The 15,783-nt window shown below is 37.7% G+C and overlaps 1 long non-coding RNA gene across 1 annotated transcript in view; it reads right to left on the reverse strand.

Moving 5' to 3' along the window:
• Positions 1-15,783, reverse strand: part of LOC132010098 (uncharacterized) — a 256,813-nt gene that overhangs the window by 72,548 nt on the left and 168,482 nt on the right. The window contains exon 5 of the long non-coding RNA XR_009402159.1: positions 14,586-14,626. This is a non-coding gene — a long non-coding RNA (uncharacterized LOC132010098). The remainder of the gene's footprint in view (positions 1-14,585; positions 14,627-15,783) is intronic.

Here is a 15,783-nt window from a genome sequence, read left to right on the forward strand (position 1 = left end):
TCCACTCTTGGCACCAGCCAAAAATGACCTTTTGAAAACAGAAATTAGAACAGGTTACTCAGCTGCTTAGATTTTTTTCAGAGGTTCTCCAGCATGCCTTGAATGACAAAGTTCTTTCCATGGGTTCCAAGACACTTTCAGTCTACTTGTCTGACAATTTCCTAGCATTCCTCTTGTCACTGTGTTTCTTGGACATGCTAAGTTTGTTCCCACATCAGGTAGTTGAGTTTTCTTTTCTCTTGGCCCTGGAAAATCTTCTCCTAGATCTCACATGATGGGGCTGCTTCCTTACTGTTCAGTTTCCAACCTGCCCATCACATCGCCAGAGAGGCTCCTGTGTCTGTCCTATGACATGTTGCACTCCCCATTATACCTAGCAATCCTCATTCACTACATTACCTTTTTAATTTTTATATATTAACCATTATCTGAAATGATCTTATTTAAATAGTTTAAATATTTAATATTTAAATACTGACTAGTTTCTTATCTTTTTCTCTTAACAAGGCTTAAACATCATGAGAAGCTCAGGGATCTTTTCTGCCAACTATGAACTGAGAACTGTGTCCTCCAACACTTTAGGACACTCCCTGGTAACTTATAGGTACACACACACACATACACACACACACACAGAGTTGAATAAGTAATCAAATAGGAATGTTTTGCATGATTGGCCAAAAGGATATGCTCTGTGCCAAGACATCCATACTGAGGGGTCAGAACCCTCTGGAATGTTCTTCTTGTTATGTTATACAAGTACTCTAGAATACAATGAAACCTCCAAGAATAAACATTTCTAAATTCATACAAAGTTGACATTGTTATGTTGTTTCTCTTGTATTCCCAATATTGACTCTGTTTTTCAGGGAATGTTTTAGTGATGGGAAGGAGAATCATAAAGGCTATAAAATGTTCTAACAGAAGTGTGGTTTATGTGTATTTTGATTTATATTAACTCAGTCGAAACACCTTTTTGTAATAGTCTTTGGAAACCTATTCCTTTCCTAATATTCCCTATCTTAGTAAACTGTATCACCTATCAGTTAGCTGCTTAAGCCAGACATGTGGAAAATCTTCTTGACCTCTACTTCTTACTTACTCCACCATCACCCAACCCATCATAAAGTTCTGTTGATTCTACCTTCAAATATATTCTGAAAATATTTTCTTTTCTTCATATTTATTGTTACCATCATATCTAGGCCACAATTTCATTTTCCTTGAATCATTGCAATGCCCTGAACTTTATTCAAATTCTTACTAAACCCATTCTCTGTACAATAATAACAGCAGTCCCACTGACACTCAGTAACTTCAATAACTCAAGCTTTTTGCCAATCCAGGACCTTTACCCATGATGTATTATCTGTCTAGAAAGCCCTTCCTCTCCATTTTCATTTGTCTGTGGCTTCCCCACTATAGTAGATGCTCTGGTGTGTTGCCTAGATTCCTCTTTAGTACTGAGGTGCTTATTCCTATCCCAGTGGGAGTGTCAGTGACTGAGGACTCTCAGCTGAGTTCCTTGTTTCAGAAGAGCAACCTTGTCAGAGATCATGTTCTCTGTGGAGGAGCAGCACCTACCCAATGTCTGGTAAGATATCTGTGTGCTGTGTGGTGGTGGGGTGTCAAATAAAGGCCAGCCCAGGCCCATTTTGCTTCAAGGCAGGGGCAACTCTGAAGGGCTCTCTTAGCTCCAGTGCATCCCACAGGATTATCTAAGAGTACTACAACTATACTATAGCTCAATCTCTGCCCCGTTTTGCTTTCCTCACCTTTCTTCAGGTCATCTTTAAAAGTACCTCCCCCTCTTCCTCAATCAATTTCTTGATCTCAAATCTTAGAATCTGTTTCTGGGGAATGCAATCTATGACAACACCTGTTCAAAAAGTTCTTTCTTGACACCTATAACCAAAGTTAAATACCCTTCATCCCCACTCCATCCACATGCTGTTTTATTTTCTCTCACAGTATCCTGTTCAATCCTTTATAAACCCTAATCTCAATTTATTATTTATTTATTTATTATATTTTTAAAGATTTTATTTATTCATTTGAAAGAGAGAGAGAGAGAGAGAGAGCAAGGAGGGGTAGAGCAGAGAGGGAGGGACAAGAAGACTCCACACTGAGCTTGGAGCCCAAAGTGGGGCTTGATCCCACAACACCAAGATCATAACCCTAGCTGAAATCAAGAGTTGGATGCTCAACCAACTGAGACACCCAGGGGCCCCCTAATATTAATTTATAATTCTGAAGACTGAAAACCCCATAAGGACAAGAATATCTTTATTACTGCTTGGTATATGTGGTTATTGAGCTTAAAAACCACACACTTTTTCCATGGTAGATACCAAGACCTCAATAAAACATCCTGTGTTTGACTGGTCTCAGATCTCCAGACTACTCAAAGATACCATCCTTGGTACCATCCATTGCTACTATGGAGCAGAGGGTCACCAGAGCTGTAAAGATTCAAACCCAAACTGAACACTATAAAGTCCAGCTTCACTGTCACAAAAAAGAAAAAAAAATCAACTTATTAAAGATATTGCTTATTTTCATAAATTGAGCAAATATTTAAGACAATTATATGAAAGTATCTCCCAGTGAAGGAACACACTTTATTTCTTCAAATCCAATTTCTTCAATGCTTGAGGTACTAAAATACAGGTGGATCTGGCATCTCACTCTTCTGAATGCAAGACAATACAGTCTTAGGGAGAGGATAAAATAGTTATATTTCATTTTCTTAAAAATATAGGAGGAAATAAAAACACAAAAATTCCTGCTCAAGAGAGAAATCAAGTACAGATATTTAGCATATGTCTTTTCCGATTTCAGTCACAAAGGTAATATTCTTGCTGAGCAAAGTGATTTTATTCTGACCTTGATCCAAGACTTAAATCTAGCCCAAAGCTACTGATGAATCATATTTGAAAAGTTTTCCAAGGTAATTATTATGAAAAGTCCATTTTAAGAGTGATTTTAAGGAACAATATTATACTAGGATAACTTGATTTTCTCCTTCTTTAGAGAATTCCACAGAGTAAAGGACATTGGGTCCACTTTTTATAATTATCATATAATCACTGGAACTATGAATAGCATCCTCTATTCAAGTGTCTCAAATGCCTTATCCTCATTAAGTTTAATCAATTGAAATTTTTAGGCCTTGACCCTGAACTCAAAATATGCTTCCAATATTTGTAAGTGAATGTGTGTGTGTGTGTGTGTGTGTGTGTGTGTGTGTGTAAGTGAGATTAGTAGATTTTCTGTAAATCACACATATCTTGGAAAAGAAAATGGAGAAGGGAAATTTTTACTTATGGTAACTTCTAAATAATGATGACAATTTAAGCAATTAGAATACAAACTCTCATAAAAATAGGAATCACAAATAACTCAATAGACATAAGCTATTCTCAAATAAAAAAAGAGTGAAATTTAAAACATGATAATGAAAAAGGCCCAACATTGTTTCTTACTTAATAAAACCCGCTAGAAAGGGACAACTAGTTTCCATTTTTTCCCCTGTTTGGAAACAATGTAGTTCAAAGAATCCTAGACAAATGAGTGCTTTTGGTTTAGATATGTTCCCCAATTGGTGAGAAAAATATGAGTTAACAGTAAGTTTTCACAAAATCCCATTAATCATTTGTTCATGAAAAAGAATCATTTTATAACATTTCAGAAAAAGATATAGAGTTAAATAAAACTCTAGTGATTATTTCGTTTAGCACTATATTCATTTATAATACTTTACTCCTGAGAGCATATACTAATAAAATATTTACAATATTTATATGCATGCAAAACACAAAAAGTACATCCCTCACTCTCAAGGAGTATGGCCCATTTATAACATGAACCATTGAATCAAAAATGCTTTACAGTTGTGGACAGAAAACACATAGGTTCTTGGACCCCTGGGTGGATCAGTTGGTTAAGCATCTGCCTTCAGCTCAGTTTATGATCCCAGGATCCTGGGATGGAGGCTCTCCCTGCTCAGTAGGGAGCCTGCTTTTCCCTCTTCCTCTGCCTGCTGTTCCCCCTACTAGGGTGCACTTGCTCTCTCTCTCTCTCTCTCTCTCTCTCAATCTCTGTGTGTCAAACAAATAAATAAAATCTTAAAAAAAAAAAACACATAAGTTCCCTTTAGTGCATTTTAGATCCAGTGGGCCATGTTTTTTTATGGATCATAACATATATGTTGTAGTATCTACAGAGAAATAAATCTGGGAGAATATATGCTAAAATGGTAATAGTGATTATTATCACAGATTCAAACTTTCTCCTATATCTTTAAAAAATTTATATATTTTATAAACTAGCCTTAGTCCTACAAGCAGAAAAAAATAATCAAAGAAAGCATTCATTACAATGGACAATCAAAACAGTTCAAGTAATCTCTGGGCAAATAATCTGGAGGATCTGTTAGTATTTGGTGTAAACTGAAAATGTCTTTTCTTTTTTTTTAAAAAAAAGTATGTGTTTAATTTCACAGTGTCTGAGTTAAAATTTTATTAAGATCTCATTTTCATCAAGGATAACATTTATCTGAAGAAAAACTTTCCAACTACAAGGAAAATCCTTAAATCACAAGATAACATTGCCAAAGTCAAAGAGCATATGTGAATTATCTATTCCCCAGCCAAGCTGAAACTGATCCAAGCTATGTTCTTTGTTATAGTCATATCACAGCTGAAAAACTTGAAATGTAAAGATGTTCTCTAGCTTCCTTTTTTCTTCTGGAATAAAACCAGAAGTACCCTGCTAACCCTATCCTGTATCGGCAGAGGTAGAAACAAACCCAGTTACAAAACTGGTAAATTTAGAGGTGACTATTACTATTATTATCCTAAGAGTCAACACTTTATTAAAAAGTATGGGGTTTAAATTGAGAAAGATGAGTATTTCCCTTAAAGGTATAATTTGTTTGACTAAGATCATAATTAGTGACATTTTAAAAATATTTTGTTTATTTATTTGACAGAGACACAGCAAGAGAGGGAACACAAGCAGGGGGAGTGGGAGAGAGAGAAGGAGACTCCCGGTTGAGCAGAAAGCCCGATGCAGAGTTTGATCCCAGGACTCTGGGTTCATGACCTGAGCTGAAGGCAGACGTTTAAAGACTGAGCCATCCAGGTGCCCCAATTAGTGACAATATTTTGCGGACATATATTTTGCATCATGCAAAGCATATTATATATCATTTTTATATTAAAAACTAGAAAATATATTTCTATTCTTTTTTTAATATTAGCTGTTATAAGGGAAACTATAATCAAAGCTTCCATCACCAGTAGTGGATTTGTGGTGCTGGAGAAGATAATTAGAAAACATGTGAAATATTCACTCATTTATTTACTCATTTGTTTAACATTCATTAAATATTAATTGAACTCTTTATATATATTCTAGTCACTGCAGTTGGTGATGGGCAGATAAAAATTTCCAGGATCTCAGCTGTACAGATATAAGTCAAGCTTTATAAAAAATATCCTCAAGAATGAATAACAATTCACCAAGTTGGAAAAGAAGTCATTGTTGCAGAAGGCAAAGGCCAGTAATCATGAAATAGCAACTCTTAGACAAGGAACTAAACCATAGAACACTGCCACTTTGCAGCTCAAAAATGGTAGAATATCTACACTTTTCAAGCTTGTTTTCCTACTTGGGAGTGACTCAAGTGGAATGTACAACTGAGGGAAAGGGATAGAGGAAGGAGCTGGAGACACACGTAGTAACAATTATATTGAGCCATGTTTGGCTTGCTCAGGTATTTGGACTAAGCCTTCCTTATCAGTGCTTCCCAGACTTTGAGTGCACACCAATTATTGGGGCATGCTGCTAAAATGCAGATTCTAATTCGGTAGGTATGGGGTGGGGTCTGAGATTCTTCATTCCTAACAAGCTCCCTAGAGATGTCCACACTGCTGGTCCTAGGGCTGTCCTTCGAGCAGCAAGACTCTAGGGAAGTCGGTCTTAAAACTGCTCGTCCATAAGAAGGTACCGGGAAACCTGTTGAAATGCAGATGTGTGGGCATTTTACTGATCCCGTAAGATATGGAGTAAGTCCAAGAACCACATGTGTTTTGTGAGTACTCCAAGTGGTATTGAAGGAGGTGGTCCTTCACTTAGGGACACACTGAAAAGAAGAGAGTAGGGAGGATGTCAAGACGAAAGAAGGGTGAAGAATACTGATTGTTTATTTAATAACAACAAAAAGTTAAGAAAGAACCACATAGAAGTACACAAGAAAAGTTTCAGTTAGGGGGGGAAAAGTGCTCAAAATGTTAATAAGAGACTAACTATATCAGTAACTCTGACTGCTTATAATGCAGTATTATAGAAGTATTATAGAATCATATTTCATGATTCTTTCCTATGGACTGAATCTTTGCCCATAAAAAGAATGTACCAACTTAATACTTCAAGACTGGCCTAGTAATCTATTCCAAAAATTCAAGACTGGCCTAGTAATCTATTCCAAAATTTCATACTTCTTGGAAAGAAAATATAACATAAGTGTAAATTTACCTAGGAGAAAATGAATGCACAGATGTTTCTGTACCCTGCGTTTAGTGCTACTGAGTATGCTCTCACCAAAGTAAACACTCCTTAGAGTCTTGTAAAATATCTATATATTATGTATACCATACACTCAGTTTAGGCTGCCTAAATGGATTTAGGTTGCTCAATTGACATTATAAATATGCTGAATGAGAAAATTTTATGTTATTGTTTTCTAACTTTTGTTGAACCTTCATAACATCAAAAAAAATACCAAGGTGTTTCCAAAAACTGAACCTAAATGTCTTCATCCACAAAGTCCCAGGACATCATCATGCCCAGGAAAGACCTAAAGCCAGACAGGTATGGATGAATACCTGTTACCATATAAACCTGGTGGCTGAGTTGAATCAGGTTGGACAAAGAATTAATGAGGTCTCTTAACTGAGGTGGTAGATACCAAGAGGTAGTGCCAAAATAAGGTCTTATAAAAATCTAGGCTTTTTGGTGTTCTGTTTTTTTCAAGTGTATGAATATAAAACGAAAAAGTTGGATTCACTAGCCTTCCAAATCCTTGATTTTATACATTGCTTTTATTGAACTGGAACCAAGGAGGAAAATGCAGCAGAATAAAAAGATTTTGTCATTTAGTTTATCATTGTTCTCATTTTTAAAAAATTCAGCAATGTACTTTTATCATCACAAACATTTTTAAAAATGAATAGAACTTTTACAACCAGAGTAATGAATCACAGGCTGGTAACCCTTAAAAGCCTAGCTTGTGAACTCAAACAAAACAAAACAAGAAACAAGAAACAAGAAACAAACAAACAAAAACAGTACAGCACAAACTATACCTTGGGTTATTTGTTTGTTTGTTTGTTTTTGATATCGCAGTTCTGCCTAAAATGATTTTAAAGGGTTCATGACCTCTGCAGCAGATTGTATTTCCAAAGGTAACTGCACCAGTATTTTATATCCCACATGCTCTTCTCAAATGTGATCTTGACACTCCACCAATAAGAAGTGGAGTCTAATTTTTCTCTTCTTTTATCTGGATTGTCCTGAGTGATTCGCTTGACAAACAGAATACTGTCAGAGGCAATGCACTGGGATTTCTGAGGCTGGGTCACAGGCAGCCTTGTGGGTTCTACCTGAGCATCCTAATGATTGCTCTTGGAGGATCCCTCAGAACCCAGCTGCCAGGCTCTGAGAAGGCGAAGCCAAATGGAGAGGCTTGTGTAGGGCTCTGGTTGACAGCCCCAGCTCACAACCAGCATTCACCCCTCCCAACATTCCTCTTTTACCCTCTGAGCTTTTGAAAAGCTATAATGAATGACCAGGCTCTCACAATCAACGAAATCAGAAACTCTAAGTGAAGGGCCTAAGTATCAGTATTTACAAAATAATTTCTAGGTAATTGAAATCTGCAGCCAGGGTTGAAAACCACTGACTTGTAGCATGAACAACCCTCAGATGGAAATAACCAGCCTCCTTATTCTCTCTCTAGACCTAGAAACCTGAAAAATAATATAAGAAGCAGATATTAGAAAATTATATACATAAGTATCCCATTACTGTAATAAACTAGAAGATAGGGCTTAAGTAATCTTTGAGTCATATATTTTTTTGTTTTACTTATCTAATTAATAAACCTATTATGTGTGTAAATATAATAGTAGGAGTTCCAAAAAAGATACTACTTCTTCCACCAGACTGCACCTTAGTGCAGGATCTAGTAAAGAGAAATACTTGTGAATAAATATTCAAAACATTAAGCAAAAGTATAGCAACTGAAGTAAGTAGTTCACAAAAGAAGGAGTGGTTATCATTCAAGGAAAGTCTCCAGGGCATGCAACCAGGGCAATTGCAAATGGCTTTAATGCTCTATGGTAGTCATCTTAAAAAAATTTTTTTTTAAATTTTATTTATTTACTTGAAAAAGAGAGAGAGAGAGAGATCACAAGCAGGCAGAGAGACAGGCAGAAAGAGAGGGGAAGCAGGCTCCCTGCCGAGCAAAGAGCCTGATATGGGGCTCGATCCCAGGACCCTGAGATTATGACCTGAGCTGAAGGCAGAGGCTTAACCCACTGAGCCACCCAGGCACCCCGTCATCTTAAAGTTCTTAATCATTTTATCTTTGAGTTTGTGCTTTATAAGTGAAATCCAATGAGTCAATGGAGCATGGATCACAAGATTGGAGCCCCAACACACCTGCAAACCCCTGAACAGGTTCTTATTTCTTCCTCCCAAACCAGCTCCCACCCAAGTATGAGCTTTTGCTGTTCTCTGCCTCAGGCAGGGGTAACTGGGTTAGTCTCTGATAGGGAACCTGTGTGTAAGCACAGGGAGGCAGGTCAAGCATGCACCAGCATTCAGGTGGACTGCCAGCCCCACAATGCACTCAGAGGTCCACCTCATGGGAACCTCTTGCCAACCCCCAGTCCACCTCTTGTCCACCTCTCCGTCCAGGCATCTGGAGCTAGAGGATGCAGTCCCTTGGGAGTCACCTGTCTGCCAAACTGTGGGAAAAGGATATTGAATTCCCTCACTTCTAGGTGAGGGGGCTTGCCTTTTTTTTTTTTTTTTTTTGCACTTATCTCCACAAATTATGTATTATCTTTGTTTCTGAAAAAGTGATGCTTACATCAGCTCTGTGAGAAATTATTGAAGCACAAACTTAGGCAAGTCTATCTACAGCATTTTGTTTCAATTACGTATGTGTGATGTGTTAGGTAATAGCATAAAATTGGACTAATCACTCAATCACATTTCTCAACAGAGGTGACAAAACAGAACTGATGTGCATTAATTGGATGGTAGACAAGTGATGAGAAAGTACAAGTCAGACAGGAGAAAGATGAATCAAGAAATAATTTCTCCTATTTGGAATTGGAATCTCCCCAATTATTTTCAACTGGGAATTTGAACTTTACCTTTTTGTAAGCTGGAATGAATAAATAAATGAACAAATAAACCTATCCCAGGCAAAGAATAGGTGGAAAGTTTGGGGTAATGGTTTTAAGATATCTTAACCTAAAAGTCATAAAAAAAGAATCTTCTGATTTAAAAAGCTGTCACTGGAGTGTTCAAATACAGCACCTAATTCCTGGTTTTAAGAATATTCGTCATGTAACTGAGTTACATGAAGATCCCTAAGATCAGCATTCCGAAGATCAGCATTCACCTTTATCAAAGGTCAATAAAAGTTTCGATCTTTTTACATAGATCTTTGACATTGTGTGTTAAATATTTGGAATTCTTTATGTGATTTACACTGAGATGAAATTTGGTGTTACAGAACTCTATCTTTGGAAACATTTCAAGAGTTTTTGTGACTTGAAGATACTCATTACAAGACAGTTTCGCTCCCTGGGCCAGTGTTAAATTAAGGTTTCAGCTTAGCAAAATATTTCATTAACATCATATCACATGAGTCTGGGATTGGATGATTTTTTTTTTTTTTCCAGTTCTCTTGACAAGTTCCCACTTATAAAATGGTTGCCATTTCTGGTATTAATTTGGAAAGGAAAATAGAGCAGAAAAAAATTAAGAAACATAAGCTGCATGTTTCTCAGCATCGCAGCCAATAAACTGTCTCTACAACAGACTGGCAGACATTCTTAAGTGCTAGTACAACAGGAGGCAGGGGAACATGAGAAGCCACACAAAGAATGCTGAAACACTTCAAAGAGGAGAAACCGCTTATTGCTCTTCTCACTCGCTCACTCCTCAATGAGAACAGCAAGTAAAGAAAGATAAGTGCCTTCTGAGACACATTTCCTAATGTGTAACAGAAAACTATCAGTCCCTAAGCAAAGAGATGGCTGCCCTTGTCTTTGATTAATTAGGTTATGAGTCCTGGGAGAACACCTGTGTATTCAAGGACTGCTCAGGACTGCAGAAGAGAGGACAGAAAAAGTTCAGAGAAATAAGATTCTAAAAACAAAGGGACTCAAAGGTCCTCTTCTTATTCTCATATCAAATATCAGAATCAGAAAGACAGAAAACTGAAAGGAGTTTCCAAGATTATTATCTTCTCCATCCAGGGCCACTGAGATCATGTCCTTCAACCTGCATAACTGCTCTCCATAAAAACTGGGGCCAGAATAATAAAGGTCTTTACGAATCTTTTATTGATGTCAACTCTAGCAGTGGAAAGAATGTTACAATTTTAAAAAGAACATGCTACTTCTAATCAGCTAGAGTGCCTCTGCATCATTCCCAGTTTTCCTTTCTCGGAAGTGTAATGTTTGAGAACATAGCATGGGATTTCCACTCTGCTTTTACCACATTTTAACTGGATGACTTTGGACAAGGTGTCACATTTTGTGAAACTGAAACCACCAGTGAATGTAAGATATACTAGTATTTTATGTGCCACTCAGAAAAATAAAACAAAACTGCCAGCTACCTTTATAACATACATTGACAGTAAGACAGGACCCAATTTGGGAGATGTTAAAATGTGAAAAATGTGTGCTATGGTGTGAATGTTTGTGTCCCTCCCCAAATTTATATGTTGGAAACCTAACGCTCAAGGTGCTGTTATTAGTAGGTGGGACTTTTAGGAAGTAATTAGGGCATGAGGACTCTGCTCTCATGAATGGGATTAATGCCCTTGTAAAAGAGGCCCAGCAAAGTTCTATAGTCCCTCTACCATTTGAGGACACAGTGAGAAGGTGGAATTCTGCAAACCGAAAGAGAGCCTTCACCAGACCCTGACCTGACTGGTATGCTGATCTTGTAATTCCAGCCTCTAGAACTATGAGAAATAAGTATTTGTTGTTTATAAGCCACCTAGTCTATGACATTTTGTGATAGCAGCCCAAATGCACTAAGACACATGGATCTCAAAACAGATGAAATGTGATACCCAACACCTGTAAGCCACAGCATCTCACCATATTACGTGGCTAGAAGCTAATTTACATTTTTGAAAATTTAATTAGACGAAGCAGGCTGCACTGCAGCTGACATTTCATGCAGTCCAGTCAGGCTTCACTACTATTGTTGCTGCTGTTTTTATTGAATATACTTGAGCCAAATGTCTTAGAGTCGATCCAATATGTGAGGTAGGATCAGTGTATACTGACCACAGTAGACTATTAACAATCTTATGAAAATTTCTACTAGAAATCCAGTGAGAGGGGCACCTGGGTGGCTCAGTGGGTTAAGCCTCTGCCTTTCGGCTTAGGTCATGATCTCAGGGTTCTGGGATGGAGCTCGGCATGGGGCTCTCTGCTCAGCGGGGAGTCTGCTTCCTCCTCTCTCTGCCTGCCTGTCTGCCTACTTGTGATCTCTCTATCTGTCAAATAAATAAATAAAATCTTAAAAAAAAAAAAGAAAAGAAAAGAAAGAAAAAGAAATCCAGTGAGAATACATCACCTTCTTGAGAAAGGCAGAGTTACAGAATTGCCAGAATGCCGTGCCACACACAGAATCACCAGAAATGCTTCTGACCACCTCTCGGTTCTCCCACAAAGTCCTCTATTTAAGAAATGCAGCCAGCTGGGGCCCTCTCAAATAGGTGATCTGAGAGGATCATAGCCAAAGGTAGTATGACTGTAGGTCATGATTAATATTGATCCTTTCTTTTTTGTGTGGTACGATTGTTCTCTGTGCTCATTACATGAAACTCTTCTCTTTCCACTTGTGTATAGGGTGAAAAGGGAATATTGGGGAGGGATGGAAAATGCATGTACTTTTATGAAAGTTCTTAAAATTTTTGACTAGCAGTCAAATTAAATCAGCTAAGTGAATCTATACTTGAGGTACAAAGGAGAGATTCAGTATCATTTTCCTGTGAGTGAAACACCAGAGGCTCAATGCCTTTGAAATGCACTTGTAGGAAACGTGATTGGCATCAGCTGTGAGGACAGAGTGACCAATACAGAAATAATGAGAAGGGGAGGCCTGAGGGCAGAAACACCATGAAGAGTATGATGAGTATGTGCGTGACTGAAGATCAATAGGCTCAGAAGATGACGGAATGGGTTTCAATGAGGGGAAAAAGTGATTCAGATAGCTCAAGAGTGCGCAGGAAGACCGAGAAGGACTGACAAGCTGGCACCTGCCAACACTAATGCGAATGACGTGGGAGACAAGTGGAGAGCCCATCCCTTCTATGTCGGTTGATTTTCAGTACAGGGTAAAGCAGGGTGTGGGTATGAATAAATACATTTGTTTTTTTCAGAACCGAAGCCTTTGAATCTTCAAAACTTCAAACGCACGAGTCAATTCTGCTAAAACTAGTTCTAATGGAATGGCAGATTTGTCTAATGCCTAGTGTGAGTCCACAATAATCAAGCCCTAGAAGTTATAGTTAAGCACACCTCTCTTTTACAATCTAAAAAACCAAATAATCTGTGCTGCACCTGAACTATACCCATAGTAACATCACTATTATACATTTTCTTACTACCAAAGGAATCTGACCTTATTGGGAAGAAGAACTACAAGCAGATTTCTTCACTTTGAGATTACTAGAGGGGTGAACATCACTTTTGCAGCAATGGGCTTGAAGACCTGCTTGGAAAGGCTCCTTGACTAGTCAAGCGCCTGACTCATTTTATGAGATGCCTGTATTTTCTCCCTGATTTTATAACCACCTTTCTCCTAACTATACATTATACCACTTAAAAATTATTGATCAGAAACCTCTGTCTTTTCCCTTTCCCTGCATATTTATATTTAGAAGATCTAGACCCGTAAAATCGTCATGTAGTAATATTTTGAGATTGCTGTGAACATAATTCATTAATACTCAAAGAAATAAAAAAACTTCCCCCCAAAATTTTAAGCAATGCATAATTGAAATAGCAAACTGAACAACATATTTACAATCTTTAGGCATGTTCTCATGATGTTGCATGGAATAACTCTAAGTTTCTACTTTAAACATTTCAGAGAAGAGCCTCTTCAGTTGTATAAAGCTTTACTTACATTGTGCAAAATGGAAAATTATTGGTCTCTACTAGAAAGATATGAACTATTCTTTCAACAAATATACATCGTCCTTGACTCTGTAGAGCTTAAGGTCTAGAGCCTGTTACAGACAAATAGACCCACAACTTAAATATAGTAAATTAAGTCCCATGATAGGGGACATTATTACAGGAGGGAACCTTAAAGTGGAACCTTACCTAGAGTAGTGGTTTAAGGAAGGCTTCTTAGAAAAGTATCTGAGTAACTGAGGCTCAAATTGATCATAGGATGAAGACTATGAGGCTTCCAGAGTACCTCCCATGGTTTTCTGGTTTCCCAGATATACATGGTACCAGATCTCCCCACTTTCCTCTTACCTGAGAAAGTGCACTCAAAATATCAACCAGCGTTCTAGATTTAACTTTTCCTAGTGTCTCATTCATCACTCTTGGTTAAAAATAACAAAATCACTTCAACCTAGTTTAAGCAAAGAAAGACATGTCTGGAAAAGTTTTGGGTTGATCATGGAAATCTAAGGAAGAGGGAAAACGGGAAGGAGCTCAAAGCGTGAACAGGAAAACAGCAGAAATGTAGGCAAGTTCTGCCCCTTTCTGTCCCTCCCTGCCTCTCTGCTCCCACTTTCTTTTGGCCTCTTTTGCTTCCTCTCTCTTCCCTATGTCTTCACTGATTTTCACTGCTATGATGTATGTGTACACAGCGAATAGCACCATCAGTCCCTGAGTTTACATGTTCTCATTTTGTAATACCCATTTCTCAGGCTCAATTAACACATGTCTTAGAAAGCAGATTCTGACTGGCCTAGCTTGTATGAGGTGCTCATTTCCTCTCCAAAAATCTGGTGTAGCCAATAGTGTGAGGTCACGGAGTACAGAAGGGTGTCCTGGGCTCATCCTCAAAGTAGGATGAGCACATCTCATATGAGAAGCTGATGTTACAGACACTTCAAAGGTGCCTACCATACCTACCTTTTCAGGAACATTACTCCCCACTCTTCTCTTGGCCTTTTGCTGTCTTATAACCACCTTGAGTCTAACAAACCTAGAAATTCATCAACTCACCCTTACCAAGCATTTCACTTCTGTTTTGAATTACATTGCAAATTCTTTTAAACAAGTTTTCTTTACCTTGCTTTCTCAACTTCTCAATCAGTCCAACAATTTTCACACTGTAAAAACAAAACAAAGCAAAAATAAAACACTGTATTTGTTATCATAGCCTTTCTTTTCCTATCCTAAAATTCCCTCCTCCCTTGGCTACCGAGATACTCTGTTAAAATGGTTCTGCTCTTCATTCTTCTTCTACTGTATCACTTTTTAGCTCTTTTTTCTTGATTAAAAAAAAATGCATCTGATTCAATGGTTTTAATTACCCAAATCTATATACCTCAGCCATTGATTCCATTGTCCGCCTGGACCGCATGCTTCAAATCTCATCATAACTTTTATCTCATTAGCTCCTTGCTGCCAGTCATTCACCAAGCCCTGCTGATCCTTTCTTTGCAAAGCTTTTAGATTTTTTGCAACCCATACCGAGCACTGTAGTATAGGTTTCTCATTACAGCACACCTAGATAACTAAAACAGTCATTTTCTGGTCTTCATGTTTTCATTTCTATCATGGTAACTCTCAAAATAACTTCCTTAGCCAATATTATATCAACTTATTCTTCTGGCCAAAGGAGCTAAAACAATTATTGCATCTCAAAATAAAGCCAAACCCTAAACAAAGACTTGAAAGCTGTATATTAACTGGACCACTGTACCATATAATCTGTCCTCAATCTCGTTCCTTCTGCTCCAGGAAGGCCAACTTCTGGGGGGTTTTCCTATTAATCCTACTGGTAGTCTTGTTCCAGCTCATCATAATATCTTGTAAATTGCCCTTTGCCAATCTAGCTTCACCACTCTTTTAAAAAGACCTATCATGTTTTACCCTTCTATGATCATTCCCTAAGCCCCTGCACTGTTCCTTGTACTATGTTGTTGATATATTGCTTTACAGACATTCTTAAATGTTTACTTCCTTGATTAGATTGAAAAACTATGAGTCAAAGAGACATGATGCTTTGCATAGGGTCAGGTATGCAATAAACCATTGGTTGCAAACAGGTAAGATCGTTGGCCAAAATAGACTTACTGAAATGCTATATACCTCACAGGATTGAGATATATATATATATATATCATACACTCACACACAGAATTAATTTTAAACATTTAAATATCTAGATATTTCACCTAAAACATGGTTTTCCAGCTTCTTTTTAAAATGGAAATGCTAAGGTCAGGAACACGGCAGGGATGTCCATTATCACCACTGCTAT

The sequence above is a fragment of the Mustela nigripes genome, chromosome 2 (genome assembly GCF_022355385.1).
Source record: "Mustela nigripes isolate SB6536 chromosome 2, MUSNIG.SB6536, whole genome shotgun sequence".
NCBI lineage: Eukaryota > Metazoa > Chordata > Mammalia > Carnivora > Mustelidae > Mustela > Mustela nigripes.